Source organism: Alligator mississippiensis, chromosome 13 (assembly GCF_030867095.1).
Source record: "Alligator mississippiensis isolate rAllMis1 chromosome 13, rAllMis1, whole genome shotgun sequence".
In the NCBI taxonomy this organism is placed as follows: Eukaryota; Metazoa; Chordata; order Crocodylia; family Alligatoridae; genus Alligator; species Alligator mississippiensis.
In genome coordinates, this window is record NC_081836.1 from 28119833 (window position 1) to 28138925 (window position 19093).

Below are 19093 nucleotides of genomic sequence, written 5' to 3' on the forward strand. Positions count from 1 at the left end.
CATTGTACCAATTGTCAGTGGCCCCTGAGAACAATGTACCAGAGATTAATAACAGAAGCTAGGTGCTCATTCCCTTTAATCCATACTCTCCGTGCTGGTACTGGGGTGTGGTCATGGCCTAGCCCCTACTTTGTGACCCGTCTCCCTCCAGGGAAGCGATCCTCCCATTGCTAGTGGTACCGGCTTTAAGGCCGGAGGCTGCTGGTGGAACAACACAAAGCTGCACTACCACATCCCACAATTCTGGTCTTTTTAAGTCAGTGAAGCTCCTAAGGACTCCTTAAGAACATGAGACTGAAATCTCATTGACTGCACTGATGATATGAATCCTCCAAGTTTCTCAGCACCTCCAGGGTTCCCAGTGGGGATTTGCTCAGTGAACAGGCCAAAAGGGGGTTTGCACTGGAGCTGCTGGCACTGCAAACTCCACCTGTGCTCCAAAACCCTGGTCATGTCCCTGCCACCTCCCCATGACCAAGAGTACAAGTGCTATGAATGGGACTTGGCCTGTAATTCTGTTGCTGCTTCATGAGGCAGAACAGAATCCAGCTCGCTCATCCGGAGCCAGACTGGCGCTGCCAGTTGTGCTGGTTTGTTTTTGCCAGTGGTTGTGACTCAGAAAAACACACAGGGAGCAGATATATTGAGTAACAAGGTGCCATTTTTATATAGTCATTTTTTGACCCTAACCATCCTTGACTGAGTCCCATCCCCCCCCCCCCCCCCCCCCCCCCCCCAAACACACACACCCAGAGCTAGTGAGCACTGGCTGGTTAGAGAAATGTTGGGCTAGTGGCATTGGCACCCTCTTTTATTATTTTTGATGGAAAAATCAGTGTGGAAGGTTGAAAAGTGTGATTAATGATCCCACGGGCTCACAGAGGGAAGACAGAAGATGACAGGGGATATTATGGGCTCCATGGCAGAGCTGGTGGCTTTGTTTTAATTAGAAAGAGACAGGGAAAGAGGGAGAAGGGCAGCTTTACATCCACTGCTTCCTTCATTTCAGTACTGTGCACTGACCCCTTGTACTGTACTCTGTCTTCCCTGGGCCCGTTTTCCCACAAACTTTTCTACCTTGCCCAGACAGAGCTGAGCAGTGCCTGACTGGGTGTGTGGAGCACAATGGACTTCTAACCAAAGGGGAATCACAGGAGGCAGTGCTGTGCAGCACACACAGAGCGATAAGGATGGTTTATATTACTTGACCCCCGCGCTCTGGCAGAGAAGGGCATTTCCACAATAAATGTGGGAATTCAGGAAGCAGAGGTGCCTGAGGTGGGAACAGCAACTTTCTCCAATTCCTTCAGTGCTTATGATTCTCTGTTCGCCTTTCTCATCTCCTGATACCAGTTCACCCACTTTTGTCTGTCTCCCTTCACTCCAGCTCCTCTTTCACTTCATCTGTATGTCTTGAAAATATTCTCCTTTCTTCTTTGCCCTCTTCCCCCTTTCCTATGGAACTGGGCTACACTGTCTCTCCCCAGGTCATTATTCTCTTCTCTTCTCTTCTCTTCTCTTCTCTTCTCTTCTCTTCTCCCTGCATGTATATTCCCTTACATTGTTCCCCCATCTTATTTCCCTCCTCCCATTATACAGATACACACACATTTCCTGGCACCTGCCCGCAGCTCCAGATAGTGACTGATTATATCAGGCAGTGTGGTCCACTAAAGAAGGTTGATGCCAGTCCAAAAAGGAAAACCATTGAGGCTCTGTGGCCAACTCACTTTAACCACATCACTCCTTTCCTGAACTTGAAAAACTCTGGCCGACTAGAAGCCCAAAATAACAAGGTTTTCCATTCCTGAGAGGAGCATTGGATACCCAGCCATGTAAAACAGAAAGAGGCTCCACTGCAAGTGCTAAGCTCAGACTAAACAATAGCACAACACCCCAAAGGTTTTTTTCAGTTCAGGGGAGTGACTGGCAGTATTTTAAGGCTCACCGACTGCTCCTGGTCAGGATGAAGATGCGTCACTAGGATTTTGGTGGGCTGTGGCACTGAATGGTGGGGAAGGAGGGCGGGTTCCTGTATGCCAGCCCCAGCGGTGCACCAGTCAAGCTGACTGAGGGCTTAGGCCTGGAACAACAGGGTGCTGTGGGTCAAAACGGAGGTGAATCAGCAGAGCTGTGTGTGGGCTGGGCTGGAACAGGAGGAGTGTTGGTGATGAGCTTGGAGGAACATTGGCAGGACTGTTATGAGAAGCCAGTTTTGTGACAGCTTTAAGCTACAGCAGATTCTCCTCTTTCCTGTGTCATAGCAATGAAGCCTTTGCTTTTTCCTTGCCTGCCTCTTATTACTTGCTTACCCAGGAATTGAGTTGGGGAAAATCAGAGAAAGCCTGTTGGAAGGGTTATCAGGCCTGTAGCTGGCCTGAGAGATGCATTCAGGTGGAATGCCAAGTCCACCGTTAAGTGAGCAGCTTTGGGGGGTATCAGAGTAGCCCCAGGAATTCTGAGAGCCCTGACCAGCCAGGGCTTGTTGTGTATCAGGCAGTCAGCACAGTTCTAGGAGGGCAAGGGAGTTTGCTGTCTCTCCCACATTCCCAGTATCTTTTAAGTATGAGACAACATTTAAAATTAGCCACCATGATGGCACTTGGAAATCTCACATTTCCAAGCAAAAAGAGATTTGGGAACAATTCCCTGTTCTGCACATTTGTATATATTAATAGATGATTTCAAGGTATGTTTAGCTGGCCAGCTTGGAAAATCAAGCCCAGAAGCATAGCTGTGATGCTCAGGAATGAACCCACTGTAGCACCTACATGATACTGGTTTTAAAACACTAAGAAATATTAAATTAACTTTCTAAAAATCAGAAAAGCAATGCAGATTTTACTGTAAAAAAGCTTTTTATTTTGCGGGTGCTGTACAATAACTTTGTATTGCGTCATGATCAGAAAGAAACGGTACTATTTAGTCTGATCTCTTGCATCTCTATATCGATGGGAATCATTATAATGTATATAGCCCATAACAAATCACATGGTAAATGCTCAGGACCAGATTCTCATGTTTATGCTTTTTCAGGCCAGTTTATGCTATCAGGCTGAGGTGACAGGATCTTAGTGCTGCTGAAATGTAAAACCTTAGGGTCCCATTGATTCAACTGCTTAGAGAAGGAAGCACTCAGATCACTAATGACATGAGTCAGGCCCCAAACAATTCTGAGATTGGCTTAAAATTATTAATTTTAAATAAGATATTGGAGGTGCTTCCTTTTGGCCATCTAGTTTCTTCACCTTCATCTTACATTTAAGTTGCATTTTCAAGCTTTTCCCCATAACTATGGTGGGTAGAAATGTCTCCTTTTTTCAAAATAAAAAAGCTGAGATCCTTATTGAATCAGAAGATGGACAAGCTGGGACTTTAAGCCAAGCACAGAATCTCATGAAACTTGGGATACAGTCTTGATTGTTGGCAACACTGGGTGTGTCTACACATGCATTTGCTGTGGCACCAGTTTACGCGTGAGTAAATTACTTGCGAGTAAATGGTGCTGGGCAAGCGTCTATACGTGCTGGGAAGCGGGAGCAGATTTGCTGCCAATCTGCTCCCGCTTTCTGGGACTCTGCAGTGGGCCCCTGCTGCCGCTGGGAGGAGCTCCAGGCTCGGCTACAGCTGCCAGCAGCCGCAGCCCTCTTGAAAAGGCAGCCCTGCTCTCTGCTTTCTGACCAGCCACTGCCCTGGCCAGGAGCAGCATGCCCAGCACAGGGACAGCACATGGCACCACTCTCTTTGCGATCTGTGCCTCCCCATGCTATCACTGTTCCAGCTCCTGCCCCTTGCAGCGATGACCAGTGATGGCCTGCTGGCCGCCACACTGGTCACCACACTGGCCCTGCTGACTGCTGCCTGGCCCACAGCCATCTCACCCCTCGCGGTTCCCCCACGTACAGTGACTGGCTGCCAGGCAGCCACGTACCATCCTAGAGCCATCACTGAGTACCTGCTGCCTTGACCTTATCCGCCTGGATGGAACCTGGCAGGGATGCTGGCAACGGGCTTCAGGATGCCACTGCTGGGGCCACTGACTCTGGGCCCACCAGGCCAACCAGGACTGGTGGCGTCATGTCATCCAGCACACTTGGGATGACGAGCAGTGGCTGAAGGCCTTCCACATGTCCTGGGCCACCTTTTAGGATCTCCTGGAGCAGCTTCAGCTTCACCTGGAGTAGCAGGACACCAGCATGCACCCACCCCTCTCCGTGGACACCCGCCTGGCCATCACTCTGCTCAGGCTGGCCATGCCCAACAGCCTACAGTGCATCAGCTGTCCTGGAGGTGTATGGAGCCTTCCAGGATGTGTTGGGGGACATTGTGCTCTGCGTGCACGACCCCCTGGTGGTGGTGCGGGGTTCTGTGCCCTGGGATTCCCCCAGTGCTTCGGGGCCCTGGACGGGACCCACATCCCCATACACCTGTCCACCCCATGGAGACCGCCCCTATTATAGCCAGAGGGGCTTTCACTCTGTGGTGCTCCATGCCATTGTGGACCTCTGCGGGGCCTTCATGCATGTGAGCACCAGCTGGGCAGGCAGCACCCACAGCACTCACATCTTCAGGAACTCCGGCCTGCCAGGCCTAGTGGAGAGTGGGCACTTTGCGCTGGGAGTGCTGGACCTGCAGCTGGGCACCATGGTGGTCCTCCCCCGCCTCCTCACTGGGGACCCTGCCTACCCACTCCTGTCTTTGCTCATGCGGTACTACACTGGCCACGTGGACCCCTGTCAGGCACACTAACTCCTGCCTGGGCCAGACCTGCCCTGGTAGAGTATGCTTTTGGCCACCTCAAAGGTTGCTGGTGCACCCTCATCTCCCTCCTCAAGGGGAACAACCTCCCCTGGGTCATCATTGCAGCCTGCATGCTGCATAATATCTCCGAGGCTCAGGGGAGGTCTTCTGCAAGGCCTGGGTGGAGAAGGCATGGAGTACAGAGGACACCTGACAGTGGTAAAACCACTTGCAGTGGCAGCAGTGGCTCCCCCCCCTCCCACTGAGGCCTCAGGAGAGCTGTGCACCTGCCAACAGGGGCTCGAGAACTGGGTGCGGGAGGTGTTGGCTAACTACCTCTTCCAGTGCTCCTCACTCTAGCCTGCCTGCACTGCTGCCTAGATTCCCCACCCATCCTGCCCACACCCAGCACCACACTCACTGCAGACACGTCTCAGAAGAACAAGATTTTATTCCCTTCACATCAACCAACGTTCCCCTTCCCCCTCCCTGCAACAAACAGAGCCCCCCTCCCCCACAGCAAACAGAGCCCCTCTGCCATCCACCCCACCCACCAACAATAAAACACTTTCTTCCCCATGAAAACTTTGTACAATGCCCTTTGTACAATGTCCAATGCAGGAGGAGACAGCTGTCCTGCGGTGGGGGGCTGTGGGGTGGAGGTGCCTAGAGGGCAGAGCCTGGGGACAGGTGGCCAGCACCCTGGCCCCTGGCTGTTCCCCCATGGGTACAGTGGGTAAGGGGCTTGCCCGGCGGCAATGGCGGCTGGTGCTTCCCCGGCATGGGTGGCTCCCCCCAGCAGCAGGTGGTGTCCAAGGCTAGCAGGGCTGGTGAGTGGTCCTGCCCTGCTGTAGGCAGCTCCAGCTCCATGCCCGCTTGGAGCTGGGGCAAGCAACAGGTCTGGCCCTAAGCAGGGGGGCTGGGTGACACCATACCTGGGGCAGGGGCTCCTGACTGCTGGAGGCAGCACAGGATCTCCTCCCAGGCCGAGGGTGTTGTGCTCCCACAGTGCCTTCACCTGCTTGTGCTCCAGGGCCAGGAGCTGCTCCCAGAACTCCCTGTCCACCCAGTCCCGTGCCTCCTCATGCCAGTTCTGCACATCATCACAGGTGAAGTCCTCTGCCTACCACCTGTCCTGACGGGCCACGTCCTCCTCCCACCAGGCCCAAGCGCCTGCCAACTGGTCCTCCAGCACTGTGACCAGGCGGTCCAGGAGGAGGGTCCTGTCCAGGGTCCTCCTCTGGCAGAGCTGGCGCATCCACAGGGCCCTGGCTGTGGGCGGCAGTGACCCTGAGGCAGCATCTGGGCTGCCACGTGTGGCCTCTCCCCCACATGCAGCTGCAGGCTCTGTAGAGCCATGAGAAAGAAGCTGTTTGTATGAGCTTGCAACATTTCAGAGATAAAATGTTCTCTACCAGGAGCCGTGTGGTGCCTGGCCTCTGATCGGGGGTCGGGCTTATACAAGTGCTCAAGGACTATAGTAAGTGGGCTGGGTAGGCCTGGGCCCAGGTAGCTATCAACCAAGCTCCCCTCATCCTCATTTTTTAACCTGGGACCGGTGGGCCTCTGGGTGCTGGCCACCGGCAGCCTGCCTTCCCCACCCCATTCCCCTGTCTCCTGCAGGCCAACCGCTCTGCTGCACCACTGCCTAGCCCATAGCAGCTGGGCTTGGGGGGCACTGGGCTCACGGATGACTAAGACAAGGAGCTGCCCTCCTCGTGGCCCCCCTTGAGGGGCTGCCCTCCTCACAGGTGTCTTCTCTGGGGAGGTGCCCCAAGGCTCCCCCCCCCCCCCCCCGCCCCCATGCTGCTGGTGTGCTCCAAGCATGCATCTCTTGTGTGTGCCCCAGGTGGCACGCAAGGAGTTGTTTGCATGAACCAAGAGATGCCCAACCCACTACACCTCCTCCTGCTAATGGCCGTAGCACTTGATACAGGAACCTGAGCTACGAGGGCATGGATGGCAAGCCTGGGCTGCCCTACAACCTCTGCCACTGCCTGGAGGGCTACCTGTGGCTATGCTACACTTCCCTGCCCCCCACAGCTGAGGACATCGCCACTGGCATGGATGAGTTCTTCCGTGTGTGAGAGGCCCATGCCTACCTAGCTGCAGGGACACGGGCTGCTCAATAAAGTTTTGCACTGTCGCCTGCCTCCCTGCATGCTGTGAGGAGGAAACCCAAGGCCAGGGGAGTGCGGGCAGGTCGGGCAGGGGATGGGGGCAGGGACAGGGGCAGGGAGGGCTGCTGGATGTCCGAGGGGCCCTCCGTCAGTGACATGTCACCATGGGTGCCAGGCTGGGGCAGGGGCTCAGGCAGGCTGCCCATTCTGCTGTAGAGTGCAGCCTGATTCCCAGGGCACAAAGATGCCTGTCACTTGCCACATAAAGGGAATGGACTTAAAGGCACTCCCCAACCGATGGTTGTGGTCAGTGATGGCAACCCACTATACCCGTAAGGCCTTGACCTTTATGTGGCACTGCCATGCCGACTGGTTGTGCCTGTGCTCCTGAATCTGGCCTGATAGTCTCTTGTAGATGTGGGTGTTGGAGGGCCTACCCTGCCAGAACTAGCGCTGCACCTCTGCCTCACCCCACAGCACCACAAGGTCACTAGTCTTTTCTATGGTTCAGCTGGGGCTCTGGGTGGTGGGCATGAGCATGGGTGTCAGTGAGGCTGAGGCCATCATGGGTCTTGCACCAGTGCTTTGGGCCTCCTTGGGCTGTCCCTGTACTGCTGAGCCTGGGCAGCTGCCTGGCGTGGGACTGGCAGCCGTGTGGTGGCAGAGGCAATGCCCCGCAGCACCTGCAGGCTTAGGGCAGGCTGCTGGGGGTGGGCTGTGGGCAGGTGGAGCTGGCTCCAGCAGCCAGAAGCTGCCTGCAGGTGGGCCTGATGGCTGGCAAGCCTAGCTGGAGCCTGCAGCAGCCTGCAGGCCTGGACGGCATGTGCCTGGCTGCTGTGCAGCACTGCAGTGCCAGGCAGCAGCACCGGGATCCAGGCAAGCTGGGGCAGCTGGCCTGCAGCCTGCTTAGGGGGATACAGGGACCTGGAGTGCCCTCAGGCTCCCTGCTGGTGGGCCCCAGGGCTCAAAATGCCTCCAAGCTTTTAAAGGCCTGAGGCCGCGGCTGCCATAGAGGCAGCCCAGCCCTGGGGCAGGCAGGAGAGGCTCCCAGTCCAGAGCCCTGGAGCTAGCTTGAGGCCAGCTCCCTACTGGCAGGGTTGACCTGGGAGCAGATTTGGTCCTGGGTTGTCTCTATACGTGCTTACTGTGCAGTAACTAATTGTGAGTAGGTATTTTTACTGCACAGTAAGTGTGCGCACATGTAGACTGCACGGTTAAGCATCTTGTGTAGATCCTCTCACTGAGATGCTTTTTTGGTTCCAAATCTGAGGTGTCCTTTCACCTTTCTGGCAGTAGGAAAGTAGTTCTAAATATAATGCACTCATACTGAAGTCACTGTGAGCTTTGGCAATCATTTCAATGACAGCAAGATTGAGCTTGGTCTCTAACTTGGGAATAATGAATCTTCTTGCTCCAGGAGAATGCCAGTTCATTTCCTCCTTGTTGGCCCCTCTATTTTCGCTAGGGAAAGGGTGCTAACAACAACCAAAAAAAAAGGAATTTGCAGTAGGCTATCTGTTCCTAACAAGGCAAAAAGCCTGAGCAAGAATCACTCTCTTCTAAACTTCGGTATATTACTGCTGGCCCAGCCAGCCCTGGCTAACATTTGCATGAACTCTGACATACACAATGGAAGCAGCACACAATACACATTCCCGAGAAATAGAGAAAGGAACTAAATCATTAGAGCTCGCTCAGGGAGCTGCCAAGCTACTCAGGTTCCAGCGTTCCTGGGGCTCCAGCTAGCAGGCTGTTTCTTCCTTGCTCCATCCTACCTCTCCGGGGAACTTTGCCTCAGATTCTTCCACCGAGGCAGAGCTGCTCTCCTCAACATATATGGCTTAATGCTGAAAATTCAGAGAGAGCCTTTCTGGATATAAGGGACCTGTACATGAGCTCTTTCCCTCTGTACACCTTCCTCCAAGTAGTCCCCAGTTCTCCTCTCTGCCAGGATCATGCCTAGACATCTTTTTATGATCATTTCTTGCTATTTGCGGGATCCTACCTCATACCCAACAATCAGTCGTGTGTTTCCTTATAACAAACACCCCCTACTACTCTGTTTATGGCATTCCATCAGCTACAGCATCACACAATGAAGGGTTCAAAGAATACATAAGGGTCATTGGTCTCATCTCTCTGGAGCAGGCCTATGCTGTTCCATCTCAGGCTTTTACCTATGGGCACTTTTACACATGCTCTGGGGGTAGGGGGGGGGGCAGCACTTTAATTAGAGTGGCTCTAAGAGCCACTCTAAAACGCCACTGCATCTTGTGTATCAGCATCCCCACACTTAAAAATGGCAGTGGGGACGCTAATACACAAGACACGGGAGGCTGCTGGAGCACCGCAGTTGCCATGCTCCAGCACTCAATTAACTGAGTCTGCTCCGACACAGTGGAATTCCAGCATATTGGAGCAGCCTCGGCGCTCATCTATAGGCACGCTAAGTTTCCAGGCATAGTTCCAACACGTACCTTTAGCACTGGTAATGCTCACAACAACAAATAATCCAGGCTGGGAGGCTTACAAGTCTGCCTGCTTGCTTCTTGCCCCACAGTATCAAGCCTATTTGATCCCTTTTGGTGTTAGTTGGGCCAGCCGGTATTTGGTGTGGTGCTTTGGGGCCACATGCTGCTATCCATTCTTTCAGCTTGCATGATGATTCTAGCTTTTGGGGGGACAGAGAGTTTCAGTACACAAATGCTGCCCTTACATTGGGGATGAGGGAGGAAGCATAGAAGATTATCATTTTGCTTTTCATAGTGATGCAGATAGAGAGACAGGCAGACAGAAGTGATTTCCTTTAGTGCAAACTGCAATGGAGATGGGAAACTTTGACTTCATAGAGAGCAGGATAAAGTGAACCAGAGCTCAAGGCCACAGACCCTGGCCATTCCTGACTCTTAAGGATTCAGCATTTTTAAACACTTTTCCTAGTATGCACCCTTGGGCAACTGAAATCATGAACGTGTTAGGCTTCAGGCCTTGCCTTTATTAGTAGGGTTTCATACACCTGCTGTCAGGCCCTGTGTACCTTTCCTGCAGTCTAAATTTGCTCAGCCCCCCACCCCCTCAACCTCCCCAGGAGCATCTCCTTAGAGTACCTCCCCCCACCCCACCCCAGCAGCTCTTTAGCAGAGCACAGTGAGGTGCTTAGGTGATGGACAGACTTTGGATATGGCTGTAATTTAGTCTAAACTGGGTAGAAGGGAATGACTTTTCATGCTAACACCATTGGCTGCACAACGCACTGCCCCTAGAGCTTTTGGCAGGATTCCACAAAGGGTTGCATGTATTTAGGAATAATGAGACTATCAAGAGTCACAAGAAGAAAGAATAAAAAGAGACGTGAGTCCTCGCACAAGCCAGCTTCTGTCAGCCAGGGGGAAACTCTCCCTGGAGCAGGGCATTCCATCGTAGCCCAGGCCAGGGTGTTTTGCAGATGGTACTGGCTCCTGTTGGAGACAGGATGCTGGACGAGGTGACCCCTAGTTTGATCCAATCTGGTAGTCTCTGTGCTGTAGGACTCGTCCCACAGGTCAGGAAGGTTTTCAGTCAGCAACAGCACAGCTCAGCACTGATTTACCTGCTTCCCCTTCTGTCTCGTCTTTCCCGCTCTTCCCTCTTACTCCTTGCCTGCTCCTACTCCCCTGTCCCTGGCTGTCAGCATGGGGTGATCCAGCACTGGGCAGCAGCATCTCCTAGCAGGTGTGCTTTTCAGCCTAGGGAGAGCCTGGGTGGTGTCAGTCACATGTGAAAGGCCTCCCCTCTGCTCCTCTAGTTCGTTGCACTCAAAAGGCTTGGGCAGAGTCTCACCTCTGCTAGCCAGTGTGGGTTGGCAGGGGTGCGGCATAGTTAGCCAAGGTTTTCCTTCCCACTGAGCCTCCAAGCAAAGCGAACCTGCCAGGGGCTGTCATCCCCAACAGCAGCACTCAGAGCTGGTATGTGAGACTTGTTGCCACCAACTGCCTATGAGGTAGTGTCTCCAACTTGGTCCAGTCGCAGTTTCAGTGCCATGCTCTGGGGTTTTCCTTCCAACAAGTCAGGCCAGAAGTCTTCTGGTTGTGTGCCTTCCTTTACACACTGGGAGATTTGCCCTGTTTCTCTCTGGGATTCTCAGGGATACCCCTTTCCTCCCTAGGCAACATCACAACAGCTGGGGTCAGCTAGCATGCTTGTACTAACAGGCCCCTGGCTTTAAATGTCTGAGAGACTGCTGGAGTAGTGTCTTTGAGGGAAGGCTGTGTGTGTTTCAGGGAAAATCCCCTGCCCTGCCCCTCCCACAGAGAGGAGAGCCCAAGTTGGCCTGGTGCAAATACCATCTATTTAGTCAAGCTTTCTCCCAAGGGAGGCAGAGCACTGGTGCCAAACCTGAACCTTTAGGAGCAAACCACAAGGGTCTGTGTGCCAGGGTGATAGTAACTGCTCAGGCTCCATCAGGACAGAGAGCAGCAGAAGCAGCTTCCTGATAGCTGAGTGCTCAGAAGGAAAAAGCAGCTTAATACACTCAGACGTGAAGATCGGTTTCCCTGGCATTTGGCAAATCACATACTTATCTTTCCTTCCCCTTCTGTTTAACCTCCATCTCCTAGACCCCTAAGACATATCAACAATGGGTCATATACCCAGGATACAAATTAAGGGGGAACTTGGGGGGGAGGGGGGAGCTAAGCTCCCCAATAACAGATGAGAGCCCCCATGTAAGATTTGAAAATCATAACGGGGGGGGTGGGGTGGGGGGTCTCCGATAGGATTACTCCTTCACTTAGGTGGATTTGTAAATCAGTGAACCAGTTTAATTTTTTTTGCAGAACCCCCAAGAGTCAAAGTGTAATTCGATCCCTGCATATACCCTTACACATGCCCACACAGACTGCACACAGGCATGCCCACCACCAGCACAGGGATAAGAATATAGAAATACCTGAGACAGACACAGCTAGGCTGAGCAAATGATAGGGCTCCAGACTTTGCAGGGAAGATGGTTTCATTGTGAATCTCAGGTCATTTGAAGTGGACCAGCTTGACCAGTGTTTCAAGGGCAACCAGCTGTGTGAACAAACCCTGACTGAAGAGAGGCATTATTAGAACAGGTTGAAAACCCCAATTTTATTTATGAGAGTAATGTCTTTATTGTGATAAAAGCAATTAAACAAAATGAGATAAAAAGATTAATTTAGTTGGCAATTTAAATACTCAGGTGTTTGAAGATCAAAATTAAAGGAAATTTTCAGCTTGGATTTCAGTTCAAATGTTCTTTTGGAATGTCTTCTGTCAAAATCACAGGCTCCATCAAAATCAGGCCTTTTGTGCCCAATTTTTATATTCTAACAAAGTTGGGTTTTTTGATCAAAAAGATTTTGGTCTAAAATGTTTCTCCTATTCCAGGTGTTCTTGCTTGTGATATGTTCTGAGTTGGATCTATCAGTGGTTATTGTTAAGTAATTGGTCATGTGTCTTTGCTTGTACATGGACCTGGAGCTCATTGTAAAACATACATTTGCCAAACTGGAATGAAACTGGGATGGCAGGGTTGGATTTCTTACTTTATATTGCTTTACTTGAACCTCCTGGACATAGTGTCGGGGACATGAGGGCCTCATTGGAAAGAACTGCTGTGACTGTAGCAGAGTCATGTGCTCACCTAGAAGGGGCTTCCTACCCCATGGAAACCTGAATCCCAAGCCATAAGGAAGCCAAGGAGAAGGAAGAAGTTGAGAAGGGATTTCATGCTGCATTTGAAAGGATCCCACTATTACAAAACCTTCAAGCCAAGTTGGGAGGAAGGAGAGTGGTGCTAGCAGCACCCTGAACTCCATTCAGGTCCAGAGGGGTATGGAACAGATCACACTAGGTATGGAGACCAGGAGCTGCATGAAAATGTAGGTGGAGTTTATTTTACAGCCCTTGTTATAATTACCCTCATTCTAAAACCCCTTCTCCATAATGGTCAAGCACAGCTGCACTACGTATTTAGACTTAGATGTAAAATATCTCTATCCCTCCAACCCCGTCATCCTCGAGTGCACCTAAAGGCCCTGTGTCTGTGTTTGGAAATAGATGGTATCCACTGACTCGCTAATTGTAATGCATCCTGATAATGCCAACTATAATTAGCCACATGTATCAGAGTCATTTTGTTGGCGGAAGTTTTCATGACCCCATTATCACACTTTAAATAGAGGATTTCACACAGGGCCTGGAGTGCTTCACAGGAGGTCCTGTACTGCAAACCAGATCTTGCTACCAGCCATCTTTGGATAGACCAGCGTGGAGGCAGTTTAATGAGCTGTGACCTCTATGCATGTACAGAGCTGTGCCTGACAAAGCAGCACACATTGCTTCTTACAAAACTCTCTAGGGATCATGGTGGATGTGCACGAAAGTTGGTCCTTTCACTTCTGCAGGCTAACTGGTCTCTGATCACAGATTCAGACAGACTCCATCTGCTGGCATGAAAGGATTTAATCTGTTGAGGCTTTGCAACCTTGACTGCTCTGCTTTAGGTGACCTTATGGCTCTCATAGAATGAGAGAATATTAGCTGTGGTGAGAGCTGAGGCTGGTGCAGAAATGAGCACTGCAGACTTCCCATATACAGTGTACCCACCCAGCTGGTCCAGTTATGAGTCCTTCACACCTCTCCCGTGCCACATCCATTCTTACTTGTAACTCCTCCTTTTGTTTCAGCCCCGTGACTCTGCCAATACCTTTCGCTCCCAGCTTGCAGCATCCCTGTTTTCCCACTCTTGGGCTACAGCAAATCTCTGCAAAATTGTTAGCTGTTCCTCACTTGTAGCAAAAAAGCTATTCCAGTCTTCATGCTTACTGCCCCTGATGGAACCTACTATTTCTGCTTGGTTTCACCTACTTGGCTGATTTATTGAATCATAAATTTGAAAGGCATCTTGAGGGTAATCCCTTACATGCAGGATCAAACCCTTACATGCAGGATTCATTCATGGTAAATGATCCCAGGCAGATGCCTACCCAGGGAAGGTGGAGGTATGACATAGCAGGAATGAAACCATTTCAGGCACTCACTTGAAACTATGGGCAGATCTATGATTTACTAAAGTTCGGGTGCAGCGCACTGCCCTTTAGACTGTGAGGGATTGGGGTGAGACATGGCTGGAGACCATGGGCCTGTGAGAGACACCAGGGAACCAGGCTGGGAGCTGGCACATAAAGAGTGGGAAGAACCTGCCACACACTGCCACTGTCCCTGGGTGAACCAAGCAAGCATGGTGGGAGCCCCCAGAACTGCTCCTGCCCTGCTCCAGCTGGGTAGGCTTGCAGGTTTCTCCTCCCAGTGCCTGTACCCTACCCACTGCTCCTACCTTCTATGTCCCCCCATGGGACAGGGAAACAAGCACTGAAAGAAGGAACCTGTGCACCACCAGCACTGTCCCCAGCCAAGTCCAGAACCCTGTGCAGCTGCTTCCTGCAGCTGGAGCGGGACAGGAAAGGCACTGGGGCTCTCTCTCCCTGCCCCCATGCCTGTATTAGCCAGGGACAGTGGGGAGGGGGCAGTCCTCCTTCTTGCACCTGTTCCCTGGCCAACAGAGAACCCAGGTTCGGAGAGGTACAGGAAGATAAAGGCTACTGTCTGCCATTTCTGTCCCCAGCCAAGCCCGGCACTCTGTGTAGCTGTTCCTTGCAGCTGGAGTGGGTCACGAGTGGCTCTGGGGCTCCTCCCATGCTTGGCTCAAATGGGGATAGCAGCAGTGGTGAGTGTCCCCCACCTTCCTGTGTCCCCACCAATCTGGGAGTTACAGCTGCAACAAGCAGCTGGGCAGGTTTTCCAAGCTCAGCTGGGTTCAGAAGTGATGGAGGCAGAAGGGAGGTGTTGCTGTACTCCTGGATCTGCCTAAGGTTGAAACCATCAACCTTATTTCACTTTTAATTTAAAAAAAGAGGTACTTTAGGTGTTTAATCTTTAATTTAAACTCTGGGTCATACTTTTGTGGAGGTTAGAACAATATGACCTTTCCCTGCCCTCTCTTGTCTCTAACTGTATACTGAGCTTGACACGCACATTCTGGTGCAAAAGGCCTTAGCAACTTTTTCCTGTAGTCCCACCCCTCTCTCACATAGTAAAACACAGGACATGTCTGACGAGCTGTCTGAGATGATACACCCCAAAAAAACGTTACTGGCTGAATGCACCTGAAGCCATCATTTCTGCATACTGCCAACTGCTGCTCTGTGTGTCTGTCTAATCTATCCTGAGCACATCACCATGGTAAATGAGTGCCTGTTCCTACGGTTGTGCAGTTCGATAAAGTTATATGCGAGCAGGAGAAAGCATTCTTGATATATAGCCTGCAGCCAGACCTTGGGCTATGAAATCATTGGATTTCACAAGCTAATCATGGTAGTGTCAAGTCAGCAAGTGGATGGAACACCTTTAAGGAAAACATGGGTACTTAAAAAAGTATTGCAGATGAGTTTTTCCATCTGAGTCAGTCCAAACCAAGCTTGGAGTGAAAGCTGCTGGACTCTTAGAGGTGTCCTGATTGCTTGTCATCATTAAATATCCTGCAATATTTTTTGAAAGGATGAAGGTATAGCCCCATTACATTTGCATTCTGCCTCCTGCTGCAGTTTCAGTTGGATTCAGTATTTGTCTTCACTTCCTGTCTTAAACTATTTTGTAGGGTAGGGATATTTTTCCTTTTTTTTGTTGCAGTGCAATGATGTTCTTGCTGAAAGTGACTGTAACAGGGGGTCTGCTTGGGGTCCATCTACTGATGGGCCTCCCCACCTATTCTGGGCCAGCCACCCACCTTTTCTCCTGCCATGCCTTGTTGTTAATTAATTAATGATCTTAATTAGGCGGGAGACTGCCCATTTCTTGCCCCAATGCCAGGGGGTGCTATCTGTGGCTCTGTTCCTCCCCTACACCGCAGCCCAAGCCTCGCAGATGGTATTTATAAATTCTTCTTTATGTTGGGGTCTCGGTCGCTGTGGGCTTACCCCTTCTCTCTCTAGCTAGGCCTGTCAATCAAAAACCCACTAATCAGGGCTTCACTCCAAGGCTCCAGCTCTCACAAAACTCAATCGGGCTTCTGTGCCCTCTCTGGCACTGGGGTCTCCACGCTGCAGTGGGCCCACAATGAGGCTTCCTCCTTCCCCAAATAGCCTCAGCCCGATCCTCCAGTTATTAACATCCAACTCAAAACATAGGCTTCTATGGCCATATAATGGAAGAATGATAATAAAGAAATAAGAGAGGCAACCTGCCTACTTACTTTAAATGATCATGCTTCTGGCTCACAGCATGGCATATTCTTTCGAAAGAGACTGCAGCCGCAGCGCCGTGGTCATTGGGAGTCCCCCTCTCGGCTGCCCCTCCGGCCTTCCCCACTTGCCATTTGTAGGATCCTGGCCTTCCTCTTGCTGTCACCTGCCTGGCTGGCAGGCTCCAGCCTTAACCCCTGCTTGACCGGCTGGCCGTGTCTGAAAGGTTCTGGATTTAAAGGGACCACCCTGTCTCCTAGGGACAGGGCTAGGGTTCCCTGTTACAGTGACCTAAAAGTTCCATTGGCATCAATGTACTCTTACCCAAAGGGAGTTAGGTATCTGGAGGGCAGCATTAGTTCCCTGGTATCATATGAACTAGAAAAACAAGCCCGCTTGACATTAAAGTGTTACTTTTGATGTTTTCCAGGTGTATGTGATCTGCACGTGTTTGTATATGACAATGCACTGGTCCCTAGCTTTGGGTTATTTGTAGGCATTGGAAGGGGGCAGAGAGGTACAGTGGAGAAGGCACAAAGAGGTAGCACCTAATAATAATGGGAAGGGAAAGGAAAATTTGAGATGATGTAGTCTGCTGTCCAGGAGAGTTCCCCATATTATTAGCTAGGAAAACCTGTTCTCAGAGTATGGGGTCCACCACCAAGGAAAGAGGAGAGCTATACAGGCATAGCTGAGCTAAGGTATGAGCATTTGGTGCCTGCAACTAAATGTAATGGTGGTGAAGAACTGTGAGAAGTGTGTTTGACCATCAGGAATGTACTCAGCTTTCAAGGGGCCTTTAGGAGATCATGGTCAGAAAGGCTCAACTTTGCAAAGTGTCCTGCACTTTCAGCTACCATTGACACTAGTGGGAATTGTGTGTGTCCAGAATCCAGCTCCTTGGTTCTTTCACCAGCATCTGTCATCAGTGAACCATCTAAAGACCCTGCTGCCTTAAGCCATGACTGCAGCCAGAGACAGAGAGTGTGATACACCCCACCATAGCTTTGGTTGGCAATGGTGCCTACACCACCAGTCTGCCATCAGAAGTTCCCTAGAAAGCCCACTAACTTTTGATAACCCAGACTTTTTTCTACAGGTAGATCTGGTAGGTAGAGTGGAAACTTGCTGTCCTGGGTGTCTGTTGGAAGCTGGTAGTCCCAGTGGTAAGAGGAAGGCATAACAAAATGGATTTATCCTCAGAGGAGCCCCCTGGGCAGTGGATGGGGCTCCCAATTGCTTTGGGAAAGCTGAGTGAGCGTAGCTGCTGAAGGTATCAGTGGCTTTTGACTTTCTATCTTTTTTTTCCCTATAAGCTAGTACAATGACTTGTTGTTATGTAAAAGACGGGAGGGAGAGAGAGAGAGAGAGAGAGAGAGATTCTTTAGTGTCGGAATCTGAGTCACATGGGGCTGTTTTATTTCTCCCTCTGCTAATCTTGTTTCTATAGAAACAAGATTGGGGAAAAAAAACGACAAGCAGAGAGAAAGAGAGAGAAAACTGAGGTGATGGGTGAGGAAAATACAGGGGGTGAATGAAGAGGAAGGGCCAGCGTATGGGAGGGTGCCCAGGCGGCAGAGCTCTGAGGGGGGAGCCAGCAATCCGCTGCTCGTGGAGTGGGGACCCAGCGCAACGGAGGCTGCGCCCAGCATGAGGGACTAGCTCTGGCGGACCATGTATGTGCGTGTGTTGAGGAGGGAGGATTGTCTGCTTGCTTGTTTGAAACATTTTCTCACATGAATTGCTCCTTCTAAGGAGGGAAATCCGGAGCGACGAAAGCAAGCAACTCGAGTCTTGGCAGGTGAGTGAGCAACAGGGTGATGGGCACCCGTGGAGAGGGCTCTAGTGCCACCCAGCCTGCATCTGTCTTTGGCATCCTTTCCTGAGTGGGAGGTGCACTAGGGGTGCAGTCAGCTCCCATGGGGTCCCACTCTCCAAGATTTTGCTTCAGGGACATTCCCCAAGCACTGAACTCACTGTTGCCCAAAGCGGCAAATCGCACCCCAGGCATGCTGCCACTTAAAGACATCAGTGTGCATCCGAGCATGCCAGCTAGGGATGCCCAGGTGAGTGGGATTTTACTGAGAGCCGCTTGCCTTAGACTGATTGACTGGAGGGTTTTTATGTGTCTGCTCGGTTCTTCTCCAAAGCCTGAGGAAGGCTTCCAGGGTTAATTTCCAGGTGTGATTTTTTTTTTTTATTCTGACTGTGTCCATGTGAATCAAAAGTCCCAGGGAGCAAGAATGCCTCTGGAACATAAGGAGTGCAGTTTGCTGTGCTCTCTCCATCCCTCTGCTCACCCTGGCAGGCTGGCTCAGGGATCCTGGTCATCCTCCTGATGAGTAGAGGGTTGTGTGTATTCCTCAGGCCTAACCCCTGTACCGAAGCTGGTTCCTTAAGTGTTCTGATCACGTCTGGGAACCAGAAAGATGGTGAATGTGTTCTGTTTCCTGTAAAAGTCTGGGCTGCCCATTATTAGGGCATGAAGGAGTGTGCCACCTCCTGGGACTCTAGTCTGTCTTGTAACTGCATGGGATGCTGAGCTGCCTCAAAGTAATGCATGAAGATATGAGATTATTCCTGGGACCTGGTCTGTCCATGGCTGTTGCAGAAGCACGTGTTGGTTTCCCGGTCTCTGGCTTGTCTCTAGTCAGTGCACAAGTACTAAGCACTTCCTGCCTGGAATCTGACTTCTCTCCATTTCCATCACGCAGCTGCATGTGCTGACCATGGTCTGTCTGTGACCCTTCATGTCCAAGTGTCCTGCTGTCTTATAGGACTCTCTCCTATCTGTAAGCTTTCTGAAAATCTGACTGCTGCTTACCTAGTCTTTGGTCTCTCTCTACCTATTGGACACATGCAAGTGCCGCCTCCCTATTATCTGGCCCTTCTGTAAGCATTGCACGTGCCTAAATTGTGCCTCCATGGGCACTAATCCATCTGTGACCACTGCTGTGAGTGTGAAGTCCATCCTCATCAATTCTGCTG

At 51.2% G+C, this 19093-nt stretch overlaps 1 protein-coding gene across 12 annotated transcripts in view; it reads left to right on the forward strand.

Moving 5' to 3' along the window:
• Nucleotides 1–19093, forward strand: part of LOC102558012 (ankyrin repeat and fibronectin type-III domain-containing protein 1) — a 607309-nt gene that overhangs the window by 493809 nt on the left and 94407 nt on the right. Inside the window, exon 1 of one of the 12 annotated variants that reach the window (XM_019493074.2) lies at nt 17626–17906. The exons of the other annotated variants lie outside the window; for them this stretch is intronic. The gene's annotated coding sequence lies outside the window, so the exon portion shown is untranslated. Of the gene's footprint in view, nt 1–17625; nt 17907–19093 lie in introns of those variants that run through there. 12 annotated transcript variants of the gene reach the window in all.